The sequence below is a fragment of the Sciurus carolinensis genome, chromosome 2, assembly GCF_902686445.1.
Source record: "Sciurus carolinensis chromosome 2, mSciCar1.2, whole genome shotgun sequence".
NCBI classification, from domain to species: domain Eukaryota; kingdom Metazoa; phylum Chordata; class Mammalia; order Rodentia; family Sciuridae; genus Sciurus; species Sciurus carolinensis.
In genome coordinates, this window is record NC_062214.1 from 162,835,300 (window position 1) to 162,854,563 (window position 19,264).

At 36.8% G+C, this 19,264-nt stretch overlaps 1 protein-coding gene across 3 annotated transcripts in view; it reads right to left on the reverse strand.

Moving 5' to 3' along the window:
- Window positions 1–19,264, reverse strand: part of Ppp2r5e (protein phosphatase 2 regulatory subunit B'epsilon) — a 160,949-nt gene that overhangs the window by 19,267 nt on the left and 122,418 nt on the right. The window lies entirely within an intron of this gene.

Here is a 19,264-nt window from a genome sequence, read left to right on the forward strand (position 1 = left end):
ACTCAAAATGGATAACTGAACCTAAAAATGTGTGTTCAATGCAAAAATGGACAAAGGACAGGGTTTTTTTTGTGTACATTCCTAAAGAATGTACACAAATGGCTAAAAGACACATGAAACAGTGATCAATTGTACTATTACAGAAATGCAAAAGAAGAAGATACTATTTATTTTGACGGCTATAATTAAAAAGAGGGATGATAAAAAGTCTTTACCAAGATATGAAGAAACTGGAACCCTCATATATTATTTGCAAGGATGTAAAATGGTATGGGCATTTTGGAAAACAGTTTGACAATTCCTCAAAATTTCCAGTTATTCTGTGATGAAACAACATCACTCCCAGGTGTACAATGGAGAGAAATAAAATCAAATATCCATACAAAAATCTGTTCACGGTAGCAATATTTAAAACAGTCAAAAGGTGGAACAACCCAAAAGACCATCAACTGATGAAGGGACAGATAACATGTGATGCAAAGGAGTACTATTCAGTCATCAAAGGAAAAGAAGTAGTGTGTTACCAGAGTATTTTTACAACATGGATGAACCTTCCAAACATCATTTTTAGGGAAAGAAACCAGACACAAAAAGTCATATCATATATGATTCCATTTGTATGAAATACCCAAAATAGGCAAATCTATAGACTAGAAGTACAATGGGGAGTGACTACTAATGGGTATGGATTTGCTTGGGAGATACCTACAATTACATGGTGGTAACAGGTGCACAACTCTGTAAATATTACTAAAAACCAATGAACTATAAACTTTACAATGGTGACTTTATGTTCTATAAATTATAACTCAATAACCTGTTACCTTATAAAATGATAGTGGGCAAGTCCCTTTGGCTAAAGAACAAACTTGGAAATTGGTCTGATTTTTACTGAGTTTTTAAATATATTCATTACTATTGCTATAAAACAAAAGTAATGTCTTTCATAGCAAAACATTGCAAGAACATAAAGAAAGCACATAAGTGAAAGCAAATTAATACCAGCATCAAAAAAAGCTATCGAGACATACATAAGCACAACTTCAAGTGGTTAAAATATGAGGCTAAGATTGACAGCAGAAGCATAACTGGGTAGGCAGTAATAAAATGAATGTGCTTCAGTTTGATGCTTTTCTTCAAATGAAAGAACTGTGAACTTTTTAAAAAATGATCCTTCATATATGGCAAGAAGCACAAACTGAAGGGTAGTCTTCAAAACTGGGCAGTAAAATAGGATAACATTTTTGGTTCTACAGTGCCATCCATTTATTTAAAAGAAAATTAGTATTTCAGCTAAATATGTATTGTGTGCCTAGCAAGAGCCAGTCAATGTCAAGGAGCCAGGGATATAAGATACTAAACAGACCTAACTACTCTATTTGGAAGAAGTGTAGTAACAGGGAAGGCGTCTAGAGGAAGTGATATCCAGGCTGACCCAAGAAGAAATAGGAGTTAGAAGAGTGGGATGGGGCAAGAGTGTTTGTATTTGTCAGTTCTTTACCACTATAACAAAATACTTGACACAGGATACTTATGAAGAAGAAAAGGCTTATTTAGCTCACAGTTTTAGAGGGTAAAAGGTCAAACATCATAGCAAAGACTCTATGACAAGGGCCACCCCTTAATGGCATCACCTCATGGTGTGGATATCAATTATGTGGATGCAAGTAAATCATTAAGTCTCCAACCAGGAGGAAACAAGGAGAGACTGGTGTCCCATAATCCCTTCGAAAAGCACACACCAAATGACCTATGAGCTTGGTTCCCACCCAGGGAACCAAGTCTTGAAGGACGCTCAAACCATAGCAATGTATATGAAAGATTCAATAGTACACACACACCCTCACCAGCAACCTATCTAAATAGAAGATTCGGTTGGTAATACCTATCATCTCTCTGCCCACTTAACACAAGAGTTCTTTCCATGTGCCAGGGATGGTTCTTGTTGCTGGGCACACACAAAGTGCTGAACAAACTTGGAGCTCACTACAGGAGGCAATAAGCAAATTAACAATTCATTTCCACAGGCCAATATTCCATGTACAAAAAAAAGACATGAGGCTCCAACAGTCCCGCCCAACCCCCGCAAAAAAAAAGACCCAGATGGAGTCTGTATCTCTTTATCTATGGACTTACTCAAAATGACAGAAGATACCTGATCACCCCATTTCATTCCTTATTAATAGAAATGATTAACATTTCAAGTTCTATTTTTTAATTGGTTTGTATTTTTAAGTGTTGCAAAGAGTTTAATGAGAAATTGAAATAAAAGAAACAATTTAAAAAATTGACAAAAAAAGTTGGTTCTTTGAAAACATAAATAAAATTGGCAAACCCTTAGTCACATTGACAAAGAGAAAGAGAGAAAACTGAAATTGCTAAAATTATGATGAAAAAGGAAATATCACAATGGACACTACTGAAATACAGAAGATAATTAGAAACGACTTTGAAAAACTTATAGTCCAATAAAATTGAAAAATCTCGAAGACACTGACAAATTTCTAGAGACATATGATCTACCCAAACTGCAGCAGCAGGACATACACAATTTAAACCAATCGATTTCAAGCAATGAAATAGAAGATGCCATCAAAAGCCTACCAACCAAGAAAAGCTCAGGACCAGACGGATTCTCAGCTGAGTTCTACAAGACCTTCAAAGAAGAATTAACAGCAATACTCCTCAAATTTTTCTATGAAATATAAAAGGAGGGAACCCTTCTAAACTCTTTTAATGAGGCTAGTATCACCCTGATATTAAGACCAGACAAAGACACATCAAGGAAAGAAAACTTCAAACCAATATCCCTGATGAACAGAGACGCAAAAATTCTCAATAAAATTCTGGCAAATCACATACAGAAACATATTTAAAAGATAGTGCACCATGGTCAAATGGGGTTCATCCCTGGGATGCAAGGTTGGTTCAACAGATGGAACTCAATAAACGTAATATATCACATCAGTAGACAAGAATCATATGATTATCTCGATAAACACACAAAAAAGCATCTGACAAAATACAGCACCTCTTCATGTTCAAAACACTAGAAAAACTAGAAATAGTAGGAACATACTTTGTAAAAGCTATCTATGCTAAGCCCAAGGCCAACATCATTCTCAATGGAGAAATATTGAAAGCATTCCCCCTAAAAACTAGAACAAGACAGGAATAACCTCTTTCACCACTTCTATTCAACATCGTCCTTGAAACTCTGGCCACAGCAATCAGACAGAGGAAAGAAATTAAAGGGATATGAATAGGAAAATAAGAACTCAAACTATCACTGTTTGCGGATGACATGACTCTATATTTAGAAGATCCAAAAAATTCCACCAGAAAACTTCTAGAACTCATAAATGACTTCAGCAAAGTAGCAGGATATAAAATCAATACCCATAAATCAAATGCATTTCTATACATAAGCAACAAAGGGAAACTACCCCATTCACAATAGCCTCAACAAAAATAAAATACTTGGGAATCAATCTAACAAAAGAGATGAAAGACCTCTACAATGAAAACTACAGAACACTAAAGAAAGAAATTGAAGAAGACCTTAGAAGATGGAAAGAATTCCCATGCTCTTGGATAGGTAGAATCAATATTGTCAAAATGGCCATACTATCAAAAGTGTTATACAGATTCAATGCAATTCCTATTAAAATCCTAATGACATACTTCATAGAAATAGAAAAGCAAACATGAAATTCATTTGGAAAAATGAGAGACCCAGAATAGTCAAGGCGATCCTTAGCAAGAAGACTGAAGCAGGAGGCATCACAATACCAGACCTTAAACTATACTACAGAGCAATAGTAACAAAAAGGGCATGGTATTGGCACCAAAGTAGACATGTAGACCAATGGTACAAAAAAAATGACACAGAGACAAACCCACATAAATACAGTTATCTTATACTAGACAAAGGCACCAAAAACATACATTGGAGAAAAGATGGCCTATTCAACAAATGGTGCTGGGAAACTGGAAATCCATATGTAATAAAATAAAATTAAACCTCTATCTCTCACCCTGCACAAAAATTAACTTAAAGTGGATCAAAGACCTAGACACTAGAACAGAGACCCTGTGCCTAAGAGAAGAAAAAATAGGCCCAAATCTTCATCATGTCAGTTTAGGACCTGACTTCCATAACAAGACTCCTAAAGTGCAAGTAGTAAAATTAAGAATCAATAAATGAGATTCAAAATAAAATGCTTCTTCTCAGCAAAGTAAACAATCAATAATTTGAAGAGAGAGCCTACAGAGTGGGAAAAAAATCTTTACCTCAGATAGAACACTAATCTCCAGAATATTAAAGAACTCAAGGAACTTAACACCAAAAAAAACAAATAACCCAATCAATAAATGGGTAAGGAAGTCAACAGATAATTCACAGAAGAAATACAATTGATCAACAAATGAAAAAATGTTCATCATCTCTTGCAATTAGAGAAATGCAAATCAAAACTGCTCTATGATTTCATCTCACTCCAGTCAGAATGGCAATTATCAAGAATACAAGCAATTATAAGTGTTGGCGAGGATGTGGGGGAAAAGGTACACTTAGGCATTGCTGGTGGGAGTGCAGATTGGTGCAACCACTCTGGAAATCAGTATGGAGATTGCTCAGAAAACATGGAATGGAACCACCTTTGACCCAGCTATCTCACTCCTTGGTATATCCAAAGGACTTAAAATTAGCATGCTACAGTGACATAGCCACATCAATGTTTATAGCAGTTCAATTCACAATACCTGAACTATGGAACCAACCTACATGCCCTTCAACAGATGAATGGATTTTTAAAAATGCAGTATATATGTATGATGGACTATTACTCAGCCTTAAAGAACGAAATTATGGCATTTACAGGTAAATGGATCATGCTAAGTGAAATAAGTCAATCCCATAAAACAAAAGGCCGAATGTTATATTTGATAAGTAGATGCTAATCCATAGTAAGGGTTGGGTAGGGAAGAATGAAGGAACTTTGTTCCTTGTAAGTAGAGGGGTGGGACACTCATACATTGCTGGTGGGGTTGCAAATTAGTGCAGCCACTCTGGAAAGCAGTGTGGAGATTCCTCAGAAAGCTTGGAATGGAAACACCATTTGACCCAGCTATCCCACTCCTTGGTCTATACCCAAAGGACTTAAAATCAGCATACTACAGAGATACAGCCACATCAATGTTCATTGCTGCTCAATTCACCATAGCCAGATTGTGGAACCAACCTAGATGCCCTTCAGTTGATGAATGGATAAAGAAACTGTGGCATATTTATACAATGGAATATTACTCCGCAATGAAGAATGATAAAATTATGGCATTTGTAGGCAAATGGTCGAAATTGGAGAATATCATGCTAAGTGAGATAAGCCAATCTCAAAAAACTAAAGGACGAATGATCTCGCTGATAAGTGGATGAGGACATATAATGGGGGTGGGAGGGGTTAGCATTAGGTTTAGGGTTAGGTTTAGAGTTAGGCTAAGGAGAGCGGTAAGAATGAAGGAAAGAAGGACTGTATAAAGGGAAAAGGGTGGGAGGGGTGGAGGGGAAGGGAAAAAAAAGAAACATCATTACCCTATGTAAACGTAAAAAAATAAATAAAAAAAAAAAAGTAGAGGGGTGGGGCAGCGGGGATGGGGGAAAAATAAATAAATAAATAAATAAATAAGTAAAATAATAAAGGGGCTTAATGACTAATTTGCAGTCAACATAAGAGAAGGTTTGAGGGGGTATAATATTAGTAAAACTTGAATCAATTATGCTTTATGAAGTTAATCTTAAAGAGTTTAATGAACATATAATCAAATAAAAATTATTTAATTAAAGTTTTCATTAGGTATGGTTAGGACTTTAAACTCATTACTGGATTAGTCCATTATGGATTCATAGCTGAATGGACAATTGAGAGATGATGGAAACAGGGGGAGGTGGAAACTAGTTCAAGGGAGCTAGTTTGGGGGACGTGTCCTATTATATCCCTGGTCCCCAGCTTTTGCTCTCACTCAAGCTCTCTTGCATTCTCATACTCTTTCCCCTTCCCAGCAGACATGAGGCAGCAGCTTTGCTCTGCTACATGCTCCCCACCATAATGTTGTGCCACAAAATAGGCCCAGTGACAAAAAAGTAACACAGTTCTCAAAGAAAAGGTATCACCAGGTCCCAGACTAGTATTACAAAGTCACAAATATTAAATGTATTCTGTTCTATGAAAAAGAAGGATGAACTACAATATTAAACTACTTTTCTAGTGCTCTACAGAACATAATTTTGATGATTTTATGATGTATAAGACAAAAGAAAAAGTATAATAAGCAAAGACCAAAAGGGGGTTTCTAGAATATATCATAAATATAACACAGAAAAACCAATAAGAAATATTAACCTGGCATTTATAACCGTGCCATCCATAATATAACAGGCAATCTGTTGTCAAAGAAAAGTAAGAGAGTTTTCTGACGTGATTACAGAGCAAAGACAGACTTGTCAACACATTTGACTCCAGATTTAAAAAGAAAAAAAGCAGCTTTCCTCAGGCTAACAAGGATGAATTGCATAGAGATTTTGCAAAAGAGCCCTTCTTTGAACTTTATAATAAATCTATAGTGAAATGAGGATAGTAAGGGTCTTCCAGTTAGACATAGAGAACTGAAACTTCCCTCAAAAAACCTCCCTGAAATGACAGCGAAGGAAAAACAATGGAAGAAACCCAAAGAGCAGAGAACACTGGAGGACAGCAGATCCAACATACTTGTAAATTTTTCACAGATGGAAGTAGAAGACAAGAGGTAACCATCTTTGGTTTCCTGTTGCTCCATTTTGCTAGGTGTTCTTCCATTTTGCTGGAAGGGGAACACTGATAAGAAGTGTGCCAATTCACATCAGGGTCCCTTAAAGGACTTAAGAATTGAAGGCATGCAGATATGTTTGATGATCAGGGTGTGAGAAGTATGCAAACAGGAGGATTGGTTGAAAGCCTGTAGCAGAAACGAGCCCCCTGGATCCCTGTCCCATGCAGCATTACAAAGTCTAGAGAGAATAAATGACCAAGTATCTAGTCTTGGAGCTTCATACACTGCTGATGAGGCATTTATTGAAAATAACAAAATTAAATGAAACCCTACATATTTAAGCCTGAGACCTTTGCCAGCCTTCCTTAATTAGGCTCTCAATTTTGGATAAGGCAGGAAATCAAAAGCTCTCTGGGGAAACTAATAACCTGAAGAGGAAAGACCTACAGGTAAACTAACATCTGAGGGGTTCTCAGTAAAAAGACAAGATCCCTGCCAAATTATCCTATTGAAAGTCACCAGCTGCTAAGTGTCACATAAATAAAACATATATACCTGCGCGCGCACACACACACACACACACACACACACATACACACAGGTTCTAATTAACTTTTTGATAAAATAATATGTAAAGATGACTACAAAGTCAAGAATCACTAGAATTAATAGCAAAGATCAGAAAATAAAAACAAAACAAAACAAACATAGGGAACTCAAGAGGAAACAGGCACTAGGCAAGGAGTAACTGCAAAAAGGAACCTGTAACAGTCTCAGAGACAAAACAAATACATTGGATCCCTGAAACGAAATCAGTGCATTACAGATGAACATTCAGAAAATTGAAAACAATTTTTAGAAATTTAAAATATAATGTAAATAAAAATTTCAGAAGGACTAGAACATTAAAATGAGCAAATCTACTCCCTCAAAAGTATAACCAAAAAAAAGAAAGAAAGAAATAGCATACAAAAGGAAAAAGAAAAAGATAAGAAAATGAGGATTGATTCAGAAGTTCTAATACATTACTAAAAGGTTATCCAGAGAGTCACAGGGATAGAAAAACAGAAAATAAAATAACCCAAGGAAGACATCAATTCAATGCAATATTTTTTTTGGGGGGGACATGATTTCAATACAGATATGGCCCATTGGATGCGATACGCAATGAATAAAGACCAAAACTAGGGCAGGGGATATAGCTCAGTTGGTAGAGTGACTGCCTCGCAAGCATAAGGCCCTGGGTTCAATCTCCAGCAGATGGGGGGCAGGGGCGCAGAAGAAAAGGAAAAAAAAAGACCAAAACTAAGGAATGTCACTTGGAAGTTTCTGGACTTGGGAACAAAGAGAAGATCTCAAAAGGTTACAGAGAAAACCAGGTCCTTGTAAAGGGTAAGGCATTCTGCTGGCCCACACCGTCTTGATTCAAAATTGGAAGCTAAAAGTCAATGAAGCAATTCTGTAAATGCCTCAGGGCAGATGAATCAAATGATATAAATTTGTACCTAGCCAAAATGTTAAATCACGTATATGGGTAAAATAAAGATGTTTCAGACAAGTACTCCATGAAAATTAACATCTCATTCATGCTTTCTTAAGAAGTACCTAGAAAGAGTGGAAGTTAAGCAAGAAAAGGCAAAGCCCAGAAGAGTGGCAAAAGGAAGTCTCAGTTTGACCACAGGGAAAACAGCCTAGGAGCAGCCACCAGTGCAATCAAAGCAGGATGACCAGAGCTCCCAGGAGGAGGCCTCCAAAGAAGGAGAAGGGGGGCAAAAATAAAGAACTGAGAGATTAGCTGATGTGTGGGCCACACTGAGAACAGCTGTATAGCCATCTCAGAGAACTAGGGGATAAATTAGTTGCCAATATACAGAAAAGCAAGCAAATATTATGACTGATAGGTGGCGACATGGGCAGTGGGAATATGAGATTGCAGGGATGGTGCCATGGACTGGACACACTGTGCTGACCCCCACCATCCTTTCTTTTGAACGGCAATTTGCCTGAGGCTGCTCTAGCCCTCTTGGGCTTGAGAAATGCTGGCCCAAGGTGATAAGCAGAGTATGGTCTGCCCTGAAGGTAGACTTTTATGACCTTTACACAGATCAGATAGGGGAATCAGGGAAACAGGATTACTAGAAGCAAAGCCCCCCAACCATAAAATCTCTTAAGAACAAGTTTCAATTAGAATTGGATATTTAGCATGCCATTATAATAGTAAAATCTACCCTACATAGGGTAAAACCATGCACAGTGGATATCTGAAAGTCTGATGCAATCCTGCTGTTAGGAAGAAGTCAAGAGATGTCCTGGGTAAGATTCTCTGGAAGCTTCTCTGAAACCTTCAATAAAATAGGAAGACAGGAAGGGAGTGCTGTCCCAATCCTCTGAGAGGACCCACTCTCTCCCTTTTTCCCTTGAGAATATTCTCTGTTTCCCTTTTCATATCCTTTCTAGTAAATTCATGCCTGCTACCCTGAGTGACTTGTCTAAAATCCTTATGGTGTGATCACAAAGAACTGTTGCCCAAGGACCTCTGCTCTAGCTCTAGTCTTTTCAGCTCTGTGTATGGCCTTGCTCTGCAATAAGGCAACTATTAATTCTGGGGTTTTGTTTTGTTTTTAAAGCTCCACAAAAAAAGAAAAGTAATTATGAACAACATGTATACAGTCATGCTAAAGTCAACACTAACTTTGATTTAGTTGAATTTTGTGATGCATCTATAAAAATTTTGCCTGTGAATGTCTAATGGGTGGATAAAGGCAGGATTAAAGACTTGACATCTCGAGCTGGGGTTGGGGCCCAGTGGTAGAGCACCTGCCTCACATGTCTGAGGCACTGGGTTTGATCCTTAGCACCACATAAAGTAAATAAATAAAATAAAGCTAATGTGTCCCTGAAATATTAAAAAAAAAAAAAAAAAAAAGACGACATTTCTGCCTCCATTTTGCACTGGTCTCCTTCATTCTGCAGTATCTTGAATTCTAGGAATAATATGTGATTCTATAAACATCTTGGGATAAGTGGAAGCTACCCCCAGGCAACAGCAACTTTCTTATTGGGGAGAAATCCCACCTGGCCAATCCTGAGATGATGGACAGACCACACCTGATCAAGATCACCTGTGTTGGCAGCTGTAAAAAGCCTCCAGCTGTGCAAATCTCTTAATCCTTGCCCTCATTCCCCTTCCTAAAGCCTCAGGGTCATTGTCAGTACCTCAAAGACAGGGCTAAGAGCATGGGTCCCTTGTCTTCCCAGTGTAGCTACACTGATTAAAGTTCCTTTCATGTTTTTCAACTCTACCTTTTCTGTTTGCTTTTCGGGACAAGGGGCCAGACCTGATTTATTGGATCCCCACAGTCAGGTCTCTACCTAGGACTCTGGGAGCACAACTACACTGGATGTGGAGTGGGGAAATACAGAAGAAGATATACAACAATTTCTAACAGGAAGTTGATAAATAGATAAAATCTAAAATGAAAAATCAAGAAACAACAGTATAAGCATAGTATTTAGAAATATGGAGGTAAATACATGGAAAAAATCTAGACTTGAATGACTAGAAGAGTTTCCAGGGAAGGATGAGGCAGAGGATTGTTACTTTTCTTTATAAACCATATATTTGAATTTTCAGAGGATATAACTTAGTTGGTAGAGTGCTTGTCTTGCAGGCACAAGGCCCTGGGTTCAATTCCCAGCATCACCAAGAAAAAAACAAACACTACATTTGAATTTTGAATTTTCAAAGTAGACATTACTCTGTTAATGAAAACTATTTTTAAAAATCATTGAGAGCAAAAGACTTCAAGCAAAACATCCAGTTGCCTTCTACTACAATAGAAAATTGCTCTGCTTCATGTAAAGTAAGATTTTAAAGAACACAGAAATCTTTAAGTAAATAACCATTCAAATAGGTATTCTAAATGTTTTCATCCAAACTGACAAAAACACTAAAATCAGACCTCCACATTTATGGCTTTGTTAGCAATATTAACTTATTCTAACACCTGAAAACTGAGTCGAATAGCCCAGAACCAAGAAACAAGAGCAAATGGTAGCCCAACTCCAAAGAATCAAGAGTCAAGGAAACCACTACATAAAATAAAGCAACTATGGGCAACCGCTGAGAAAAGCACAGCAGGGACAAAGGGTCAAAAGTTTCTAGCAAGTCTGATGTCCAGACCCATATGGAAATTAAGTATAAAATTTTCAAAGATGTAAGTCATACAAATACAAACAACTCTACCAAGTCACACTGTTCTCCTAATTTCAGGAATCATTTCAAAACACTAGGTAAGTCCATCCTCCCTCTTTTCCTTAAGTATTCTATCTGATTCAAGAATACCTTGTGATTTAAAATTTTAAGACAACTAATCTGGACAGCATTTGAAAAAGAGCTGTTGTATAAATGATGCACTACTGGACACAGAGACCAGCTATGTAATTCATGGGGGCCAGGGTAAAATGAACATCCGGTACTAAGAATTTCAAGGGTTGGGGAGATAGCTCAGTTGGTAGAGTGCTTGTCTTGCAAGCACAAGGCCCTGGGTTCGATCCTCAGCACCACAAAAAAAAAAAAAAAAAAAATTCAAGACAGCAACTATAATATAAAGCTGCTCCCCCCCTCTTTACAGCTGCATTCATTTCCCCGCCTCCCAACTTCTTGTTGCTCCCCTCACCCCCCCCACCCCTCACTTTCCTGTGCAGTCATTTCCCTGCCTCCTAACTACTTGTCAGTCTGTGAACATCCTAGTTAGCTATTGGTTCATCAGTCAGCTTGCAAATATCCTTCTCTGGTCCCGTTAACTCAGAACTTGACTGCTTGAGGATAGCTCCCCACCATTTTCTCTCTCTTCTCCTCTCCTCACTTTCATGTTTCTCTCTCTCCTCCTAGCTTTCATGCTGTCTCCTCCATTTCTCTCTCTCCTGCACGCACACCCTTTCTCTTTTCCTCTCATTTTCTCTCTTACCCTGCAGGTAGACACTGTCTGTGTGCTTAATAAACTCCCTTATGTGAGTTCCCGTTTCCGGCATGGTTTTCTGGGTTCTTACAGCAATAGCAGAGCATTAAATCAAGCACAAGTCCCTTCCATTCAGAGGACTGAGGCAACGGTATATAAGGTGTGACCATGAAGCTGGCTCTGGATGCAGGAGCCAGAGCAGCAACTCCCTTTTTTAAGGTTTTGAAGTTACATATTGGACAGGGTAGGATGAGACAATTTATTGTTAACTGCTAGTGGCTATCTGATAAAATTCCAGGCAGAAATAAATTCTTTAAAGTTTGATTTGCTGTAGATCTGAGAGAGTAATGTAAACATTTTGACATATTCGAGGAACTTGTTTGGAAAATAACTTTTATTGGAGCTAAAATTCAAGGCTTCATGGAATTTCAGTTCAGAACTTTAAGTTTTTTAACACCTTGGTCTGTGTCATGTCCAATTTGTCTTGAGTTAAAAAAAAAAATCATCTTTAAGGACAGGCTGGGTGATTTGCATAATTCGAATGATAATTACAGCACCTTTCAGTTAAATATAACTAAAAAAGTGAAATACAAATTACTAAATAGCAATCTTCAGCAGTACCAATGTTTATGGGGATATCTGAATTGTATGTCTCTTAGCAACTACTGTTTTTCAGATTTGCAGTGGTTGAAAGCAACCTTTAGAAATATGCTGCTAAAACTCTGACCATAATAATCTACTCAATGAAATAATCCAAGGTTTGGCAATTTATTTGTCTCTAAAGAAGGAGCAGAGAAAATCATAAAGAAACCCAACCCTCCTAACACAGATGAAAATGATCTTTATTGAGAAGAGACAAAATTAATCCATAATCCTAGAGTAGTCTACAACCTGTAGCTTTAGAAGGCAGATCACCATGTTATGTAAGTCTAAAATCAACATTATCATAGACACAAGGGCACTATTCAATGAAATGACTACCTGAAAAGTATCTGACAGCCTTCTATGTAAAGCCTTAGATGAGTGCATGAAAAATGCTAAGGGTTATGTAAATCTAGATTTAATAAAAAATCACAATGAAATTCCAGTAGACCAGTCATAAAAACCAACAAAACCCTTCAAATAAGAACCTTCAAAACCCTTGTTTAAAAAAAAAAAAAAAAAAAATCTGTTTTGTCTGGCTCATACACAATCTGGATTTCCAGCTTCTCTTGAAAAACCTGAAGATCCAGAAACACTTGGCTGGTTAGCGGGAATGGCCAATTACCAATTTCTAGCACTCCCTTTGATCCTACCAAGACTACTTCATTATATACCACTTGTCTGTCCTCTGTAAAGATCTGAATGTGCTATCCCTGACTTTCACACATTATAATTTATATGCTCCTGGCATTAATAAACATTCATTTCTAACATCGACTGGAAGACACTGACTGGCAATGTTGACTTGGTAAGAATCCAGGGATATGAGAGACCACATATAACATATGAGAGGTCCTGAGAGCCCAAGAAGAATCACGTAAGTAGAGTCCAAATGGTACCAATGATTTTTTGAGTAAGAGTCAGATATCAAATAATTCATAATACTTGAGACATGATAGAAAACAGTGTTTTGCTTCACAGACTGAAGCAATTCAAGAAAATACAACTAAAGAAGGTTCTCAAAACAAGAACTGATTTTAATAAAAATATTAGTGACAGACCAGCACAACATTTACTGACCACTTACCTGTGTCTGTAACTATTTTAAGGGTTTATATGATATTCACTCTTTACAACTCCACAACCTTATGATCTAATAACCATATTAAAAATATTTTGCATCTACTAAGACACAAAAAAGTTACAGAATTTGCTCAAGGTCACACAATGAAAAAAATGTCAGATTCTGAGTTCAAGCCAATCTCTATACTTCACTGCCAATCTATACTGCTTCCTGATGGAGAAGAAAAGCTCAAGGATTGAAAAGACTCTAGAGATAATACAGGAAGCTTTCTTGAGAGCTTCAAATTTTAAAAGGGCATATCCAAATGCCAAAAGGAAGGAAATAAAATGAATACTGGACATAAAAGAATGGTACACACAGTCCTACCAAAAAAAGGTTTATGAAAGCTAATTGCACAAATTCAGATCAGGTTTATGAAAATTGCAGAGCAATAAAAGAATATAGAATGTACTCGCAACTGAATTCTGTTTACAACTCTTACTGATTATAACACATATGTTCATTATTTTTTAGTTACAAGTATATATTTGTGTATGTATATAAAATAGAAAGTGATAATCACACATAATTATACCCTTCCAGACAATTAACAATCTGGCTTATCTCCTTCCAAAATTAATGCATATTGCTAGGGTCTGCAGGTATCCCCCAAAATTCACATTTTGGAAACTTAGTCCCCAATGCACAATTTTAGGTGATGCCTTTTGGGAAGTGTTTAGATCATAAGGGTTCCACCCTTATGCAGTCCACAAAAGCGACTGCACAAATGGGTTCACTCTCTCTTGCCTTTCTGCCATGTGAGGATGCAGTAAGAAGTCCTCAACAGATGCTAACACCTGGATCTTGGACTTCCTAGTTTCTAAAACTGAGAAACAAATTTCTGTTCTTCATAAATTATCCAATCTCAGGTAACAGCAGTCCCCTCTTAAGTGACTTCATTTCAGTTATACATAGACAATCATGATCTGAAATTATTAAAAGGAATTCCAGAAATAATTAGTTTTAAATCGCATGCCATTCCAAGTAGCATAAGAAAAATCTCAAAAATCCCACATCATCCTGCCTGGCTGTGAATCATTTTTTGTCCAGCACATCCACACTGTAGAGGATACCCACCCATTCGTCACTTAGTAGTCGTCTGGGTTATCATATCAACTGTCTTTGCACCACATTGTACATAAGGTTCAATACTATCTGCAGTTTCAGGTATCCACTGGGGATTCTTGGGACATATCTTTCATGGATAAAGGGGGATACCACCATGTTCTGTTACTGCAGTACGAACAGACTAAGACAAAAATACAAACATTCCTTTTCCCTAAAATAACAGATGAAGGCTCAAAACCTATCATGTTCTATAACATACATGCTTCACTTTAAAAACAAGTCTATGTAACTCTATTGCATTCTCTTTACTGATGACTATTTCACTATATGAATGTCCAGTTTATTCAATTAACTCCTACTAAGGAATTATGTTTCCAATTTTATAATTATTATTAATTCAGTATTTTTATGTTTATCTTTTTATACACAACTGATTATTTCTCATGGACTTGCTGGGTCAAAATTTAATTTGACAGAATACTACCAGGTTTCTTCTTCAGAACTTATACCAATTTGAGATATATATATATATATATATATATATATTCACACACACACACACACCCCATCTATTATTTATTAGTACATCTTATTATGGGTTTTAGAGCATACTCAGAAAAGTCTTCTCCACTCGAGCTTCTATTATGCTCCATTTTCCTGTTCAAAAACCAGTTTTAACTGTGACTATAAAGTATGTTTGATTTTATTTTTTGCAGTGCTGACAAATGGCTTGCTTTATTATCTAATAAGTAAACTAAACTACCATCAGTCATCTTTCTCAAAAATTTATTTCATGAACTCTAAATATTTCAAATAAAAAAGCTACTGGAATTCTAATTAGAACTGCACTAAATACATAAACTAATTTGAAGATTTTATAGGTATCTTTATTATGTAAAGTTTTCCCATCTAGAAATATGTTACATTTGTGCATTTATTCAAGCATGCTTTGCAAAAGTTTAGTACAAGTTTCATATGGATTTTTAAATTTTGTTTCAAGGCTGGGGATGTAGCTTAGTGGTAGAACACATGCTTAGCATGCACAACAACATGGGTTCAATCCTTGGCACCAGAAAAACAAAAAAGGGTTTCAAAAGGTGAAGATTTGTAAATTAATATTGGCAAGAAAAATAAGATATCCTGCCAATGTAGGTAGATAATATAAGGATATGAAAAGAATTAATATTTAATGAGTAACTACTATGCCCATACACAATACAATACCAAAAGGCACTTTTACAAGACATCTCATTTTATTTTACTTGTGACTTATAACAAAGGTGATTCTTACCACCATTTTATAAAAGAATACAGTGAGTCTCAGGGTAGTCATTGACAATTTGCCCAAGATTTTCAATCTGTTTAAGACTGAAGGTAGGAATCCTGTTTTTGTGTCCAAACTGCAAAGTGAACTAGGCAGACTTAACAGTTATTAATTTTGAGGTGTCTCCTATTTTACTTAATGGTATCTCATTTATCCTGCTATTCCCACATCACAAATGAGTAGATTCAGATTTAGTAATCAAGTGTACGTACTGGAAAGTTTCACTGCAAGTACACAAAAGAACCAGAACTGAAATGCAGCTTCTTCTGTCCCCACAGTTCACAGTCTGAGCTCCTAAAATATACTTACAGTACACAGTGGAGTCAAGATTCAAACCCAGAGTGTCCTAACTTTCTACTACATTATGGCAAAATAGCTCAATTCTTACTTTATTTTTGTATTCAATGACATGGGGGCTTAAGAGTCAGAAAAAAGCATGTAAAGAATACATCTAACTGCAAGAGAAAATAAGTTTAAATCTCATGGCTGGAGTAAATTATATTTAATGAATAAAGAAGTTTTAAGTTCAACTCACCAAACTCTTTTAGGGATTATTGAGAACCTACAGAAAATAAGAAATTTTCCCAAAGAAAATAAGGCAAATGTCATCTGGATTGCCAAAAAATTAGTAAAAGGATTTCCACATCAAGACTGAAACAGGTACAAAACACACTAGGACCAAGCAGCACCAAGGGGAAAACAAGCAAGGAAAAAGTGAAGGTGTAAAACAGACCTGAACTGGGAGTGTAGAAGGGGGAAGAAGTGGCCAAAGCACAGGCAATTAAGATACTGTAGGGGATGGGAGGGATGTGGGTCAGATGGGGGTAAAAGAATGAAATGTCAGCAAAAACCTCTCAAGCTCCAAGGTCCCAGAAGGACCCACGTCAGCCAAACCATCCAGGAAGGGAGCTCAGAACCAGGTAGGGAATTGAGGCTTCACTCTTAGAAGGTGTTTGGATGCCAGGTTAAGTCGTCAGCAGACTAAAGGGTAAAGAAAGGAAGTGGAAGGAAAATAAAGAAGGCAAAGGTTGGAAAAAATGAGGAAGGCATTGAAACGGTAAAGTATACAAACGATATTTGTACTTTATTTCTTATCTCTGGCAAAACTCTGGGATACACAGACAATTCCATGGTTTGTCAAGTACTTAGAGCATGATCAAATAGCAGTAGCCCTGGAAGTTCACTAACATGGACATGGCAGATGAATGGCATTCCTTTTTATGATAAACTTATAACAACTCATAAATGAGGGGAACACCTATCAACAAGTTCTGGCTTTTACCATAGCATCTAACAAGATTTCTCCTTGTGATCAAAACTACTGCAGGAAAGATGATAAATATTTAAGTAAATTTCTAACTACTTCAAGAAAAGAATTCAAAGATTACTGATTAGTGAATCTATGTTAAAATAAGGGCATTTCTAAAGACATGTCCAGTCTTGGTTAAGTTTAACAATTTTAATCTATGGCTTAGAGGACGCCAACGATTAGCACATTTAAGAAGATATCATAAAGATGCAAGGTATAGAAAATAAGATCGATGACAGAATAAAAGATACAGAAAGTCCTCCGAAGACTAGAAAGAAATGATATTCCATGGAAATATATGCCATGTTCCTATACTTACTTTTTTTTTTTTAAAAGCTGCATAACAAGAACAAGGGAAAACACTTTTGTAGCAAAATATGCAAAGGTCAATTATAAGTCAGTTAGGACCACAAGTTTAACATAAGTTGGCAAAGTCATGCAAACTCAAGAATGTTAATGAGACTTTCCATTTAAGAAACTGATTACGGCCAGGTGTGGCTGATGCCTGTAATTTCAGAGGCTCTGGCTGAGGAAGGAGGATCACAAACTCAAAGACAGCCTCAGCAATGTAGCAAGGCCCTAAGTAACTTAGCGAGACCCTGTCCCTAAATTTAAAAATTTTAAAAAGGGATGGGGATGTGGCTCAGTGGTTAAGTGCCACTGGGTTCAATCCTTGGTGGAAGGGGAGGGGAAGGGAAATGGGAGAAACTGAGTCCAGACAAGGGAATGGGAAACCTAGATCTAAGCTGTTCTGGCAGGACCAGGACACTGTGTTCCAAGGTAACATGACATGCATGAAGACAAATGGACATTCAGATGTTACAGACTTCAAAATTAGACAAATGAAAAAAGGTTGAAAGAATTAAGTACTTAGTCACATACTGGCAACCAATGACAGAGAATATATATTGACAACCAATAGGTCAGATCCAAAGTCTTCCATGTTAAGGTGTAAGCCATGACTCACCAATGCTGTGCTAAAATTCTCAAATGTACAGCAAAGCTCAATGATCTGCCTAGAAGGGGGTTACAGGTGCTAATGAGTTATCCCCACCACTCTTCCCCTGCAAGACACCAAAGCTCCTTTTTAGTTCTGAGTTGAGCTCTGAAGTTTGGGTTTAACTCTACTCAGTCACATTACCCAGTACGTAAAGAAGCCTTCAAGATTCTCAACTCTCTGTACCCTGCATCTGGCATTCTGTTGGAATGAACCCTATGATTCTGCTACATTCTGAGTGTCAAAAGCAGTCAAAATAAAAGCTATGGCTCAACCTGTCTATCCTTAATTCTAAATTTATTAATTTAATTAGGAAAGGAACATCAATGAAGGTTATCAGTCTTTATCTTGTCTGGTATGGCAACAGACATCAATATTCTGCCAAATTGATGTTTTTATTCTGAAGTTATATTTCTGGCTCCCTAGGAGATAAGATATTTATTCTTTTATACCAAACTGACTCCACTGTCCATTTTTCTATTGATGAATATCAACAAGAGGAGCAAGGATATTCTAAAAATTCACTGCCATAAAAATACTCCATATCCCAGGTAAAAAGGAATATAAAGTCTATGATCATAAAACATAAAATGAGAAGTCAGGAAAAATACACTCACTCAGAATTTCCAAATGCATAGGGTAGAGTTAATCCTTCTGGGAAATTATAGTGTTAAGCTGGGCAATTTTCTAGTAGGGAAAGCTCTCCAGTACTCTCATTTTGAATATTTATTAGGGGCTGGGGAGATAGCTCAGTTGGTAGAGTGCTTGCCTTGTAAGCACAAGACCCTGGGTTCGATCCCCAGTACCCAAAAAAATAAAAAATAACCCTTGTTGAATATTTATTAAAGGTTACTTATGCTCTGCAATATGATCTTTCCAACTCAGTTTTAACAGATCCATGCAACAATTCTTTAAGAATCCTTATGCAAATCTAAGTTTTTAGCTACATAAAGATTCACACATACCAGGGTTATATAATTGAAATTCCTTTATAATTAAACTTTAAAAAAGAACTACAGGGGTTTAGGCATTA